The sequence below is a fragment of the Silene latifolia genome, chromosome Y (assembly GCF_048544455.1).
Source record: "Silene latifolia isolate original U9 population chromosome Y, ASM4854445v1, whole genome shotgun sequence".
Classification (NCBI taxonomy): domain Eukaryota; kingdom Viridiplantae; phylum Streptophyta; class Magnoliopsida; order Caryophyllales; family Caryophyllaceae; genus Silene; species Silene latifolia.
In genome coordinates, this window is record NC_133538.1 from 117,036,227 (window position 1) to 117,052,458 (window position 16,232).

Consider the following 16,232-nt stretch of genomic DNA (forward strand, 5'->3'; position numbering starts at 1 on the left):
TTTGTGCCTTGAATGTGTGTCGAAGACGGACTAATCTAAGACAAAGAATAATAAAAGAAGTCTCGTAGAATCAAGGTAAGAGCAAAAGGGCAGTAGCATCTGCGAGTCGCACGTTTTGCTACTAAGTTGCGTCAATTTCATGTGTCATTGCTACGTATTACTACTTAGCCTTGATAATTGGACGTTTTTCTTAGTGCTCTAGTTTCTTAGTGTTTGACTATTTGACTAAGATTTTGGTTTCCTAGTTCTACGTAGGTTTTGCTGGTTATTAGGAAATTATTGTTTATATATTTCCTAATTGAGTCTTATTTCTTATTAGTCTAGATATTTTATCTTGGGTGGAATAAATATATAAAGACCCAAGTTTTATTCTAGGTTAATTAAGAGAGAGATTTGAGAGCACAATAAAGAGGGTCGATTTGTGAGGTTCCTTCTGAAGAAGAAAACTCAGTTTGTTCCGGGCTCTATTATTGTTGTCCGTCTGTCTTTGAAGATCGGAGGAGTTTGTTCAGATCTTGGTAGGCCTCAAGATTATTTGTCCTCCGTCTTATTGGGGTAGTCTCTTTTGTTCCTTTGAGACTACTATATTTGTTGGTAGAATAGGGTATACTTTTGGCTCATATTGAGCGCGTGTGTCTGGGTCATCTCATTTGTCTATTTTCTCCACTATAGTGAAATTTGATCTCCTCGCGGGGTGGACGTAGCGCGATTATTTTACTGGTGAACCACGTAAATCTTTGTGTCAACTTTATTTACATTCGTTATTTATTGTTCTTATCGCCTTATCAATTAACTATTTGGGTAACGGGACGCCTCCGTTACAACAATTGGCACCAGAGCTAGAGTTCTGATTTGGGATCTGCTTCCGTTGTAGTTGTCTTTTAGTCGTTATTTGGGTTTCTTGATTTTCAGGTGAAAAGATGTCGTCTACGAATGTTTTGAATGTTGAAAAGTTCACTGGGAGAAATAGTTTTGGGCTGTGGCAGTTAAAGATGAGAGCTTTGCTTAGACAGCAAGGCGTCTGGTCTGTTATCTCAAAGGCAAATTCAGCAGGTAGTTCGTCTGATGCAGCAAAGACAGCAAAGACAGATGCAGATGTAGTCTTGGAGGAGAAGGCTCATTCTTTAATTCTGTTATGTTTAGCTGATCACGTCACTACTACAAAAATGATATCTACAGGCGCTTCCCTTACGGCGCTTATACAAAAATTGCCAACTCCAGTGAATTAAAACCCATAAAAAGGCGCTTTTAGAAAGCACTCCAGATAAGCGCTGTACAAATCTCAAATAGAAAAGGCGGTACTCCAAAATATTCACCGCCAAACTATAACGCCTTTCATTTGTAAACTCTTGAATTGCAAAAAGAAAGGAGCAACCTCTTCCTCCTTCCACATTTACGAAGTCTAAGCAAAAGTAGATCTCTCATCACAATTTTAGGTATGATATACTCTTGTATGTATTCATCTTCGTATTTCTTGTGAAATTTGAATAAGCAAAAGAATACTCGTGTTTTTCTTTTTTATAATTAGGGTTTTATTCGAATTTGTTGTTTTATTATAACTAGGCTAGACAAAGATCAAAACTTTATGCATAATACTTATCAGACCAACAATTGTTATTGTTTTTTGTTCTATTTCTAATCAATTTCACAATTGTCTAGTTTTATTTTCAGAAAATTGGGGGTTTTGCTTTCTTAATTTTTGAAGGCAAGGCTTTGACTATTACATGTCTGATTTGGGTATGCTAGGTCTTTTCTTCGTAGAATTCTTTCCAATTAGCGATTTTTATTAGTTTGAACGATTTTTTAATGTTGTATGTTCATTGTTGTTATGTTGTCTTATCTATTATCCGACTTCATCACCAATATTGATGGCCTTTTTTCAATAATGTCATGTGTTGAGTTGGATTTTGAGATTTTGTTGTTATCCGACTTGCGTTTTATGTTCTGTTGTGATGAATATTGTCTTCCGTAAGTCAACCTGAGGCGCTTAAGGATTAAGGGGGACCAAGGACACTTGGATGACACAGTTTTCAAAGAGGTCGAAATTCAACTAACGGAAAAATCTAGCACCCAGAATGAACTACAACAATGTGAATCTGGTAGTTAGTTGTGAATTGTGAAGCTTTCTTTTGTGTAATTCATACGAGTACAATTTTAGCTTCAAATTGTGGATTAGATGATAAGTGACTGTCAGTATGTGAGCTTTTGTTGGTTCATGTTGCAGGTTCTTAAGGACTTAAAAAGGAGCAATAAAGATTTTGTGGTCGTCTCCTTTTAAGAGAGCTTGTCATTCAAATAGTTTCCAAACAGTTCCATTCAGACATTTAGCACTTTATTTAGCTTTAAGACATTCTTGTCATATGAAGAGCATAGATTTTTTATTTGGGATGTATAATGTGTCTTTATGATATGGCAGGATAGAAGAAGTAAGACTTTTGAGTTATCTTGGAGCTAACATTTTTAGTCTTGCAATGTGTCTTATTAACAAGGTGAGGTATTCGTAGAAGGTAAGCCTTTCATTAAATACGATTATATTTTTCATGCTCGGTTCCCCTTTATATTTGTTGTCTCTAATCAGTTCCCTTGAGTAATTAAATTTCAGTGGATTCATAACTTGCAAGATGCATCATAGATGCTACAGATTATATGAACAAGGAAACACTATGCTCTTGGTTTCCTCGAGTAACTTAGAGTAAGTTTTTCTTTATTTTGATTGTCACTAGATATCAAGTCTTCTTCTGCTTAGTTCCATAACTTGCAAGATGCATTGCAAGAATTTTTGAATAGGCCAATACATCATAGATGCTACAGATTATAGATAAGTAATGTAGTGTACAATTTGGTACCTTATTTATCTACCTTTTTCTTGCTCTTTCTATGTAGGATGACAACGGTGGTCACGAAACTAGCACATATGTGCAGTACCTGCTACGGAAGGAATGAAAGTATCATGTTTTCACAGGTGAGTACTGAGTAGTGGTATGGAGACATTGTTTAAGCAGCTACAATATATATTGTCTACCTTTAGAATGTCAACATGTACTCATGGGTTTATAATGGAACTATAATTGTTGGTCTTATATCTTGGTTAGTAGGTGGCTGGCCTAATTTAGTCTTTAAAGGAGCTTGTTTTGCTGATAAGCTTATTTTTATCATTGTTGAGGGACTGGAGCGGTAGGCATGAACTGAAGCTCTAGTGTATTCGAAGTTCAAAGGAACATTCCTAAACAAAAGCGATTCCTATGAGCGTGGCTGTTAGGCGCCTTTGAGTTTTGCGGCTCTGATTGGTGAAGGAGAATACAAGATGAGGTGCAATGCAATAAGAAGATTATTAAATGCTACTATGCAATTTGTAGATTAAGGAAGGTTGCTGTGCAATTGCAAGTTATGGCATGTATCCAATTAGATTATGAATATGTTCCTAAGTTGATTAGATACCAACGAGGTTAGTTCTAGGGGTGATGTTTTTCCTATTAAATGATTGTTTTGGTTTTCCTTGGTTTGTATATTAGTTTTGGGGCTGGTTTATGTTTTTTTTAGTCTATAGTGGAATTGAATTTTGTATGAATGGTGTAATTTTATTATTACTGGAATTGTTTACTGTTTACAAAAGAGAATGTTACTTGCTTACAATTCTCGTATGTATAAAATGGTAGTTATTAACAATTGGCGATACAAAAACTGTAAAATTAGACTATGAATAGCTAAAAGCCATAATAGCCAAGCACAATAACGGAGGTGCTTTAAAAAGCGTTGTAAGTCTATAGCGGTGCTTTTAAAGTGTCGCCAAATCACTCTAAAAGCGCCTCAAGAATAGCGGCGCTATTTTTTATTTATACCGACGCAAATAATAAGCGCCGTAAAAGGGGTTAGCGGCACAGGCAAAGCCGGCGCTTTTTATAGCGTCGGTATAGACCTTAGCGGCGCTTTTTAGCGCTTCTATAGCCATATAAAAGCGCCGCTATATCCCTTTTCCGTAGTAGTGCGTTATGGTTGAAGTTGCCGATGAGGAAACTGCTATAGGTTTGTGGTTGAAGTTGGAATCTTTGTATATGACAAAGACTTTAACCAACAAGTTGCTTCTTAAGCAGCGTTTGTTTGGTCTTCGTATGCAGGAAGGTACGTCTCTCAAGGACCATCTAGACCGTCTTAACTCTATTTTACTTGATTTACGTAATTTAGATGTTAAGGTAGATGATGAAGATGCTGCCTTGATTTTGTTAGTTTCTTTGCCAAATTCGTTTGAGACTTTTGTGGAGTCTTTTGTTGTTGGTAAAGATTCTTTGACCCTAGAGGAAGTGAGGTCAGCGCTTCACACTAGGGATTTGCGCCGAGTAGCGTCGGGTGGTGTTGTAGACGAGTCCCGTAGGGCTTGTTGTGAATTCGGAGGGTTCTAGTAAGGGTAAAGCCAAGTCTAAGGGTCCTCGTAAGAATGTCCGCAATTATCGCAAAGAACCAGGTCATTGGAAAAATCGGTGTCCTAAGTTGAAGGAAGTCGGTGTTTCTGCATTGCACAAAAGGTTGCCAAATACGATTCTGAGGAAGATTATGCTCTCGTTGTTGATGTTGTTCCACGTTCTTTGGATAGTTGGATTTTGGATACGGGATGCGTTTATCATATGTGTTCTTTTAGGGAATGGTTTACTTCTTATGAAGCTTCACATGGGGTCAATGTTACCATGGGTGATGGGTCTATTTGTGAGGTGCTTGGAGTTGGGACTATTCGGGTTAGGACATGTGATGGTGTTGTTGTCTTCCTAGAAGGTGTTAGGCATGTTCCACGTTTGAAGAGAAATCTTATATCACTTGGGATGTTAGTTGATCAGGGCTACAGTTTTCAAGGTGATGGTGGATCGTTGTGCGTTGGTAAGGGTTCTTCTGTTATTTGGAGGGGTGTTAAGGAAGGAACTATTTATGTCCTTCAAGGCACTGTGCTGACTGTTGGAGCATCAGGTAATCATTGTTCTGTCTCTCTCGAGTCTAAGTTGGGGCATATGCAACTTGGATATGTGAATGATACTTTGAAGCACATCCAGTTTGGGTCACTTGGGTCACTTGGTGATATTCTGGATATTTCGGGTTTGGATAGCTTTAGTGAGAATGGTAGTGTTGACAGTAAGGTGGAGTCTATTCCGGTACAGGTCAAGCTACAAGGTTCTCAAGAGAAGCTATCTACTTTTGTCTCTGCGCCTCAATGAGGCGGTCTGCGCCCCAAGAGGTGGGGCGGTTTGGGGCTCCAGGTGGAGCCGTTTGTGGCTCTTGAAAGAGAGCCGTTTGGGACCTCATAAAGGGTTATTTGGAACTTCGACGGGAGTTTATTCTTTGGAGCTTTTGGGTTAGACTATCTTGTCTAACAATTTGTACCTTTGATGGAGGTAATTTGTGCTCGCTTAGAATGTTGTTTTTGTTTTGGTTTCGGCTTGAGTTTTGTTGCCTTGGTGTAGGCATTTTTGTGGTGGTCATGACACCTAGTTCACTCAAGTGAGACATTTGTTTTGTTCGTGGCATTTGTGTTCTTTTTGGGACAGCTTGGTACGACGGTACATTTACCCATGTAGTTTGGAGGAGATTTTGTTTGGAGTCTTGTGTGTGTTATTTTGGTACACCGTTCCATCACAAGTGACATTTGGTATCACATATATTTGTGTTGGCGTTTGGTAGCTTTTGCCCTCTTCGGAGTTTGCTACGTTTGGCCTTCCTATTGGTATATGAAGATATGTTGGGTACTTAGTACAATTGGTAGTTTTCAGCTTACTACATTGGTACTTCGTATATTGGTCACATTTGTTGCACATTTGGTTTCGTTTGTCTGTTTTGGGAGTTGTGTTCAAGTCAAAGTGGAGACTACCGGGACAGGTAGTGACTTGGGGATCGATTCTGTTGAAGCTGCTTTGGGTTTGGTTCTTTTGTGATGGGTACGTGTTCGGATAATTCAAGTCAAGGTGGAGATTTGTTAGGATTTGTGCCTTGAATGTGTGTCGAAGACGGACTAATCTAAGACAAAGAATAATAAAAGAAGTCTCGTAGAATCAAGGTAAGAGCAAAAGGGCAGTAGCATCTGCGAGTCGCACGTTTTGCTACTAAGTTGCGTCAATTTCATGTGTCATTGCTACGTATTACTACTTAGCCTTGATAATTGGACGTTTTTCTTAGTGCTCTAGTTTCTTAGTGTTTGACTATTTGACTAAGATTTTGGTTTCCTAGTTCTACGTAGGTTTTGCTGGTTATTAGGAAATTATTGTTTATATATTTCCTAATTGAGTCTTATTTCTTATTAGTCTAGATATTTTATCTTGGGTGGAATAAATATATAAAGACCCAAGTTTTATTCTAGGTTAATTAAGAGAGAGATTTGAGAGCACAATAAAGAGGGTCGATTTGTGAGGTTCCTTCTGAAGAAGAAAACTCAGTTTGTTCCGGGCTCTATTATTGTTGTCCGTCTGTCTTTGAAGATCGGAGGAGTTTGTTCAGATCTTGGTAGGCCTCAAGATTATTTGTCCTCCGTCTTATTGGGGTAGTCTCTTTTGTTCCTTTGAGACTACTATATTTGTTGGTAGAATAGGGTATACTTTTGGCTCATATTGAGCGCGTGTGTGTCGGTCTCATCTTATCTATTTTCTCCACTATAGTGAAATTTGATCTCCTCGCGGTAGACGTAGCCGGTTATTTCTTTGGTGAACCACGTAAATCTTTGTGTCAACTTTATTTACATTCGTTATTTATTGTTCTTATCGCCTTATCAATTAACTATTTGGGTAACGGGACGCCTCCGTTACAACAACATGACAAAAAAAAAGGCAGTCGCATGCTCAATTAATTTATGGGGACGGGAGACATCAACCAAAAGCTTAATGAAAGACATTCATAACAGATTCACCGTTTATATATGCTATTTCATAGACTCATAGTTCTAGTTAATTAAGGCTACGTATAAAAAGATAGTATTTTTTTTTTTTTTGAAATTATAAAAAGATAGTATTTTGATTAGGTTTGATTAGCTCCACAATTGTATTGGCATATGACCATAATGAGATAAAATATTATCTTTCTCAATATAAAATAATATAAAATAAATTTTAGTTGTTATCTCTAAATATATTTTCAGTAAAAATTAATTTAGCAATTTCTAAAAAGTTGGACTCCCTGTAATTGCTCGAAAAAAGCTTCCTTTATTAATATAGATAGATATTGATTTGAGTCGTTTTAGGGTTAAATCGCTTTAATTGGACTAGTTTTACGAAATCTATTGATGTCAGTTCACGTTGGTCTCCCTAGTTTTAGGCAGAGCATATTGTGATGGTGTGATGTACTAAGCCACGTAATGTTGGACTATATTACTGCTTTAAATAAGTGTTCCCCTAGTTTTGGATTAGGATCCTCTCAATATCTTTTAGGAAAGGAAAATGAAAGGGCTAAATGGGGAGTCATTTCCTCATTCAATCTCTTTTAGGGATTGTTTGGAATGAAAGTAATAATTAAAGGAGTAATAAAGATAAAATGAACTAAAAAATGTAGGGAAAGAATAGGGGTTTGACATAGAAATGGATAGAAATGGGGAAATATAGTGTAATATTCTCTCTATTGAGGGAGTAATTGTTACCCACCCCCTCCAAGTAATAATTACCATAAAGGTAATAATTCCTCCCTCACCTCCTCTCTCCACCATCTATAACCACCACAAAGCACCAATCTCCTTCCATTTTTTTCTTATTTTAACTCTTATTACTCCCTTAATGATTATTACCATCCCAAACAAGCCCTTAGTAATTATTTTTCCTTTTACCCTATTTTTCCTTTATTTTTATCCGTAAATTGAGAACCATTAGATATTGCCAGAATACGGTCCGGACCATTAATAAGAAATGACCTCTCCATTTCTTTTTAAGAAATTGAGAGAATCTTGACTACCTAGTTTTACCCTAGTCATGGGCAGAAAGGTAAATAGTGGAAAAGATTTCCAAAGACGCCTTTAAACAACTGAGCTTGAGAATTGAGATAGATCTCGTTGTGCTGACTGCTGACAGTGGTGCACAAAACATAATTCGACTTTATTACTTTTGTGTAACTAAAAATGCAGGGTCGTTCCCGCCATTTTGGGGGCTCTGTACGAATTGAAAAAATGGGCCTCAAAATAATAAATAGAAATTAATAATTATTTACAAATATTAACGGAGTCCATTGTATGTCGGGCTAATATTATTGTCGTACCGTATTGGGCCTAGGTTATGTAACCTAGGGCGTCGTATGTATTCCTATAAATACCTTCGTATGATTAATGAGAAAGGCAAGTCGTTCAATTATATCGTATCATAATCTTGACATGGTATCAGGTTACAAAACAAAATAAAAATCATAAACCCTAAAAACGGAGCCGCCATGTCTGGCGATGCCTCTGCAACGTCTGTACAACCCAAAATAGAACCCTCGTCTCCTTACTTTGTTGGTCAGAATGACAAACCTGGAGACCGTATTACTGATGTTCGTTTGAATCTCAATAACTTTGATGATTGGTCGTATTCCGTCCGTACCGCACTTAAAGCACGTCGCAAATTTGGCTTTCTCAACGGCACCATCAACGAACCCAAACCACCTTGCACTCCGGAGGATTGGGATACCGTTCAAGCCCTGCTCGTTTCGTGGCTCATGAACACGATTGAACCGGAGGTAAAGGCTCTTCTACCTAATTATGAAAATCTCAAATTACTGTGGGATGATATTAATGATCGTTTTAGCATCGTTGATGGTCCTCGTATTCAACAAATAAAATCGGGTCTTCATGAATGTCGACAAACTGAGTCCATGACTGTCGATATGTATTATGGAAAACTTTGCCAATTATGGGATGAATTGGACACTTTCGAACCAATCATCACCTGCCAATGCCGCAAGTGCGAGTGTAACATCGGTAAGCAATATGCTGAACGCCGTGATTCTGACCGTCTCCATCAGTTCTTACTCGGTCTTCTCACCTCACGGTATGGATACTTGCGCTCTGTTCTTTTGTCCCAAACTCCCCTTCCCACTCATCAGCGAGCTTTTCATCTTATTTCTCAAGAAGAGCGGGTGCGGGTTAATGATCGATCGGTTGAAAATACTACTGCCGTTTCCAACTTTGCTGTTCGTACTATGGACTCTCGTCCTCCTCTACCTCACCCCTCCTCTGAATTATCTCGGACTGAACGTCAACAGCTGCTTTGCGATAATTGTAATAGAAAGGGTCATGATCGTAGTATGTGCTTTGATTTAATGGAGGAGCTACCCGACTGGTGGTATGATTTGAAAGGAATTAAAAAACCGTACAAAGGCGGATCTGGGAGAGGCGGCAGTGGTCACCGTGGGGGCTCAGGCCGCGGTGGAGGTCGTACAGGCACAGCTACTGCTGGCCGCGGGACTGGTCGGAACGATGGTGCTCAGGCTGAACAAAAACAAGCAGTGAACAATGTTAGTGCTGCGGCTGTCGATGGAGGAACAAAGGAGGACGTAATTGTGTATGGCACGCCGAGCCATACGTTTGCTGGTAAGTGGATTATTGATACGGGATCCTCGCATCACGTAACGGGAAATTATTCTTGCCTCCTTAACCCACGACGAGTTGACAGTCGGGCCGTGGGTCTTCCTGATGGCACGCAAATCGACGCATCTCAAGTGGGACGTGTTGTCCTTACTCCTACTATCATTCTTGACTCTGTTCTCTATGTTCCTAATTTACGGTGTAATTTAATTTCCGTGTCACAATTAAGTGACAGTCTTAACTGTGAACTTGTAACTAATGCTCAATATTGTACCATACAGGACCGACATACGAGAGCGGCGATTGGCAAGGGTGACCGATTGGACAGACTATACTACCTTCGTCAGCAACCGGACATCGACACAAGTAGAGTCTCTGTTGGGTCAATTGTGGATTTATGGCATCATAGATTGGGACATCCGTCCTCTAAAGTAGTACATTTACTTCCGTTTGTTCGTACTAGTAAAGACACTTTGACTAAACCGTGTGAAATATGTCATCGTGCAAAACATGTTCGTAACAGTTTTCCCATAAGCAATAATAAAAGCAGTTGTTTGTTTGAACTTGTGCACTGTGACCTATGGGGACCATATGATCCTCCAGCCTCGTGTGGGGCGCGCTATTTTCTTACCATAGTTGACGATTTTTCGCGTGCTGTCTGGATTTATTTATTGCGTACTAAAACCGAAGTACATGAGAAATTCATACAATTTGTGGCTATGATTACCCGTCAGTTTTCCGGAGTACTTAAAATTGTTCGCAGTGACAATGGGACCGAATTTAATTGTTTACAGCCGTACTTCAAGGAGCAAGGTATATTGTTCCACTCATCATGTGTGGGTACGCCCCAACAGAATGGGCGCGTAGAGCGAAAACATCAGCATATATTCAATGTCGCACGGGCCTTACGCTTCCATGCCGGGCTACCCATCGACTTCTGGGGTGAGTGTGCCCTCGCTGCTGCTCATCTTATTAATCGTACTCCGTCTGTTTTACTTGGAGGTATCACTCCCTATGAGGTCTTGTTTAACTCACCTCCTCCTTTTGACCGCCTTAAGGTGTTTGGTTCGTTGTGTTTTGCTCACAATCAGAAGGCAAAGTCCGATAAATTTTCAAGCCGCAGTCGTAAATGTGTATTCTTAGGCTATCCGTCTGGAAAAAAGGGATGGTACTTATATGATTTGGACACTCGTGAATTTTTCGTGTCCCGGGATGTCACGTTTTATGAGGATTGTTTTCCATATCGTGATGAGGTCACCTCGGCTGTGGATAATCAGCCCATCCCCGTTAGCAATAACGAGTTCATTGTTGACTGGGAGGACAATAGCTCTCTTGAGCGTGTGCCCAATGGTGAAGACCAGCCCCTGGTTAATACGGGTCCAGCCACGGAGGAGACTACTGGCGACACTGATCAGGCCGTAGGTGTGAGCCCTGATCAGGCCGTGGATATGGGTACTGACCAGGCCGTTAATACGGGGCCTGATCAGGCCGTGGCAAAGCAGGTCCTTGGCCGTGGACATCGAGTGAAGATACCGAACTCTAATCTCCGTGACTTTGTTGTTGAACACACTTTGCGTGGTAGTAGTCCGTCCTCCTCCAATCGGGTCACCGTGTCACCGCCCCTCTCAGGTATGCCGTATCCCCTTATTAATTATGTCAATAGTGTTAAATTCTCTCCTGCCTATCGTACTTACATGGCAGCCGTGGCAAGTCACACGGAGCCCCGATCATTCAAAGAAGCTGTAAAAGATGACGGATGGAGAAAGGCAATGGAAACGGAAATGCGTGCTTTAGTAGATAATGGGACATGGACACTACAACCGTTGCCCCCAGGTAAAAAGGCTCTTGGTAGCAAGTGGCTCTATAAAATTAAATATAAGTCCGATGCAACTATTGAACGGTTGAAGGCTCGGTTGGTTGTCTTTGGTAACCATCAGACTGAAGGAATTGATTATGCAGAGACTTTCGCTCCTGTAGCTAAGATGAGTACCGTAGGCACATTCCTAGCTGTCGCAGCTGCGTGACAGTGGGTCCTACATCAGATGGATGTACATAATGCTTTCTTTCACGGTGATTTAGATGAGGAAGTATATATGCGGTTACCACCTGGGTTCCATTCTCCTACACCAGGTTTGGTATGTCGGTTGCGTAAATCGTTGTATGGACTCAAACAGGCCCCTCGTTGTTGGTTTGCGAAATTGGGTACTGCTTTGAAGAGTTATGGTTTCCAACAGAGTTATGCGGATTACTCGCTTTTCACTTTGGTCAAAAATGAGGTACAACTTCAGGTCCTTATTTATGTAGATGATTTAATTGTCTCCGGAAATGATTTGACTGCTGTTAAAAAATTCAAAAACTACCTTCATGAGTGTTTCCACATGAAGGATTTGGGTGCTCTAAAGTATTTCCTTGGCATTGAAGTTGCTCGAAATTCAGACGGGATATTTTTATGTCAGCGTAAGTATGCCTTGGACGTCATCTCCGAGGTCGGGTATCTTGGTAGCAGGCCTGCCCCTACCCCAATTGAGCAAAATCACACCTTGGGGAATTCGGCCAGTCCTCCTCTACGCGACCCCGAGCAATATCGTCGCTTAGTGGGCAGGCTAGTCTATCTCTCTGTGACCCGTCCTGACCTCACGTATGCTGTTCACATCCTTTCTCAATTTATGCATGCACCTCAGACCGCCCATGGGGATGCTGTGCTTCGTACGGTCCGCTATTTAAAGGGTACCCCTGGGCAAGGTATTTTGTTACGCAGTGATGCCCCCCTCACTCTCTCTGGTTGGTGTGACTCTGACTGGGGCACGTGCCCCTCGACTCGTCGTTCGTTGTCTGGGTGGGCTGTTTTTCTTGGCTCATCCATTGTCTCCTGGAAAACCAAGAAACAAGCAACTGTCTCGCTTTCCTCAGCTGAAGCCGAGTATCGTGCGTTAGCTGCTATTACATGTGAAATAAAGTGGCTAACCAGTTTGCTCCTGGACCTGGGTATTTCACATTCCGCTGCGGTACCTATATCTTGTGATAGTCAGTCTGCCTTGCATATTGCTCGTAATCCTGTGTTCCACGAACGGACGAAGCATATTGATATTGCGTGTCACTTTGTTCGTGACGCCATTAATGACGGCCTTATCGCGCCATCCTATGTATCGACCACGCTTCAGCTTGCGGATGTTCTAACGAAGGCTTTAGGAGTTGCCCAATTCACGTCGTTGGTGTCCAAGTTGGGCATTTACAATCCGTATGCTCCAACTTGAGGGGGGGGGTAACGAGTCCATTGTATGTCGGGCTAATATTATTGTCGTACCGTATTGGGCCTAGGTTATGTAACCTAGGGCGTCGTATGTATTCCTATAAATACCTTCGTATGATTAATGAGAAAGGCAAGTCGTTCAATTATATCGTATCATAATCTTGACAAATATTAAAATAAATTTTATAAAAAAAGCTAAAAGTCCAACAAATATATGATAAATAAAATTTCCTTTCCTTAAATAAAATTGATAGCTACATTGCTCTATTGGTTAGGTGTACACTTTGACATAAATTTGGGGCGGGGCGAATTCCATTCTTGCTAACAAGAAGTTCAATTTGATTTTTAAAAGGAATAATTGACGGAATAAAAACAATCTTAATTTTTAGCCCCATCTTTTTTAAACAACCCCTCCACAAAAATGACTTATTATAGTAGGTAATTAATGTGGCGCCTTCAAATTTATGTTTTAACTTTCTTACTTCATTCTAACCCTTTTTATTTCACTTTTAATCTTTTAAAACAAAACATTTATAAACATATACTTCAAGATATATAGTATCCTAACTAAACTAAGTTCCCAGGCTACTAGTTTTACCTAATACAACTCCATAATGGAGTAAAACAGTCATCACCACCCACCATAATATTATTGTAAATGTTGAATACGGAGTACTTGTTTGATTGTAATTTGTCCCAAAATGAATAATTCATTTGTGTTGCTTGTTTTCCCTTACATTCGACAATTCATGGCTCACTACCTCACCATCACCAATCAACAACCGAACACACACACCATAATACCACATACTAGTCACCATTTTCACCAATTCGCCACTCAATACCCATCACTTTACCAAATTTGAACTCATCGACCAACCACCATTTTCATTAATTCACACCACCGTAATCACCAAAGTAACACACCACCTCCGCTGCTCCGTCTCCACTATCGTGCCCATTAAATTCACCTCATTTCACCACCTAGATCGACCAGGCCTGCTCCTCCTCTAATACACGGCGACCCAACAGAGCATTAATTGAGTGCGACCGCCATTCAAGCCCACGACCACCGAGCTCCTCTACCCAGTTCGACCTCCAATCGACCATCACACTTATCCTCCGACGAGCTTAGTTGCAACAGCCAGGAGTTCGACGCACCAGCTGACCAGCAACACCAGGCTCCACCACAGTGACATCAACCCACATGGAGAGGCCATTTTGTTTAGAATATTTTTTTATGCCCTTTCACAAAGTGGGTTAAAATATAGTGGGATATGAAGAGATTAGAATATTTAGAAAAAATAATAAGTTAACTTAAAACCGTTTAGTCAAGTCGCAAGTATAAGAGATTGTTTAAAGAAGAGGGAGCTAAAAGGTGGGATTATTTTCGAATTATTTAAAGGTGGGATTATTACTAGAAGATGAGTTAAAGGTCGGATTATTCCTATCAATTATTCCTTTTTAAAATGAAAAATAAAATGTGAAAATGATCCAAAGAGGAGTCGAACACAGGATATTCAGAGGGTAAGGAAAGACTTCTACGGCTAAGACAAGGACTATTTGCTATTAAAATTAGGCGACATATTAATAATAAGGTTTTTTTGATAACTGCTACCATAAGTAAACCAATTTTTGAGAACTGCTACCAAGGTAAAAAACGTTTAAAAAATGCTACCAGAATTCTTGCTTCATTAAAAATCCAGTACCAATTCATTAAACGAGCCTACTTGAATCAATCTATGCCATTCATTTCAAATGTTTAGTTTAAGTTATATTTTCCATACCTATTATACCCTTCTCCCATCTTTATAACATACCCTCTTCTTCACTTCCTTACACTTTAATTACCGTCAACCGGGAAAGTGGCAAATAAGCCCCATACGTTTGACACTATGTGCATTTCACCCCCATAACTTTTAACAAGTGCAAATCAACCCCATTACTTTAACTATTGGTGCAATTTACTCCTATTTAATTTGTTTGGCTGATATTTAATATATTACTCCTTTTTTTGTCTCCAATTTAATTTTGCCATTTTTTAGAAATTTGTATGGACTAATCTACCCTTCCCACTCCCCTTAAGACCCAATCGAGCAGGCTTCCTAAACTTCCTAACCTTTCATGAGCGAAGTATTGGCCATTAGAGATGCTTTACAAATTGCTTCAACCATTACTGGAAATCATTCATCGGCTCTGTCAATCTGTCTAGCTGCCATCAATGCACTCCATAATTTTGTAACATCACCAATTATTCGCGTAATTCTAATGTTATTGTTGATGCTTTAGCTATACGTTTTACCAAGGATTGAGCCTTGAACAAAGAAACGTCATCTGATGGTTGGAGTCCCGATTTTATATTCTAACAGTAAGATCTTCGAAAAAGCTTAAGAAATTTTAATCCAAAGTTAGAAAATCCACATTTTTACCAAATTGAAAACTTTATTTATTCATCTTAAAGTTCAGTTATGCTAGACCCATGTTATCAGACAAGATGGACTATCATGACTTGGGTCTGTCCCATGATGCATTTCTTTTGAACTTACCTCGGGTTATGTTGCCGGATCGATTTCGATTGGGACGAGATGATGGTAAGGGTGGTCACAGGTAGAGTATGACAATCTTCTTGGGTGGTGATGGTGATTTTGAACTTACCTCGGGTTTGCGGTGGTCGGATGTAGGTGTTGTAGATAGTAATATGGTGGTTTGAGGGAGGCGTGTGATGGTGATAAGAGGAGGGTAAAATTGAGTTTTAACAAATTAGTAATAATATATGTGGTTGTATAATATATTAATAAATTAGGTTAATTTAATTTTCATATTTGAAAAATAAAGAAAATTTATAGTAGGATTATTGATTTGCACCATAAGGTAAAGTTGTGGGGTTAAAATGCACATATTGAAAGTCATGGGGGTGAAATGCACATAGTGTCAAACGTATGGGGCTTATTTGCCACTTCCCCGTCAACCCGAACAGTTCAACTCCATTAATTCTTGTTCAATTTCTCATTTGTTCTTCCCTAATTCTTATTTCCACACTTGAAGCTATTCATTGAATCTTTCTCTTTGAATCTATTATTAGGTAACAACTCATTTCAATTCATTCATTCTTTCTCCTTCTACTCCATTAATTATTACTTTTAAATCTGGTTCTGAAATTAGGGTTTTCCAAAATCTGGGTTTATGTTATTTGAATCTTGCAGCAGCAACAATGTCTAGGGCTTCCTATTCTGAGTCCAATTACAGGGTTGTTAAGTGTAAATGTGGGGTTACAGTAGCCTTATTGAAGTCATGGACACAAGAGAACTCTAGAAGAAGATTCATTAAGTGCAAGTTTTCAAACCCTAATTCAACTCATGGATGTGGGTATTTTAGATGGTATGATGAAGAACAAATAGAGCGGCAAAGAAACACAATTAATCAGTTGATATTGGAGAAGAAGGTACTAGAATGTGATTTGATGATGATCAA

At 39.5% G+C, this 16,232-nt stretch overlaps 1 long non-coding RNA gene across 2 annotated transcripts; it reads left to right on the forward strand.

Moving 5' to 3' along the window:
• Nucleotides 1-934: 934 nt before the first annotated feature.
• Nucleotides 935-3,530, forward strand: LOC141633758 (uncharacterized). Of its 2 annotated transcripts, XR_012538536.1 has the most exons (5): nucleotides 935-1,436; nucleotides 1,974-2,099; nucleotides 2,225-2,692; nucleotides 2,884-2,962; nucleotides 3,164-3,530. It is a non-coding gene; the product is annotated as an uncharacterized LOC141633758 (long non-coding RNA). The 2 variants fall into 2 exon arrangements; XR_012538535.1 differs by lacking the exon at nucleotides 1,974-2,099 and having other exon boundaries at nucleotides 939-1,436.
• The last annotated feature ends 12,702 nt before the right edge of the window (nucleotides 3,531-16,232 follow it).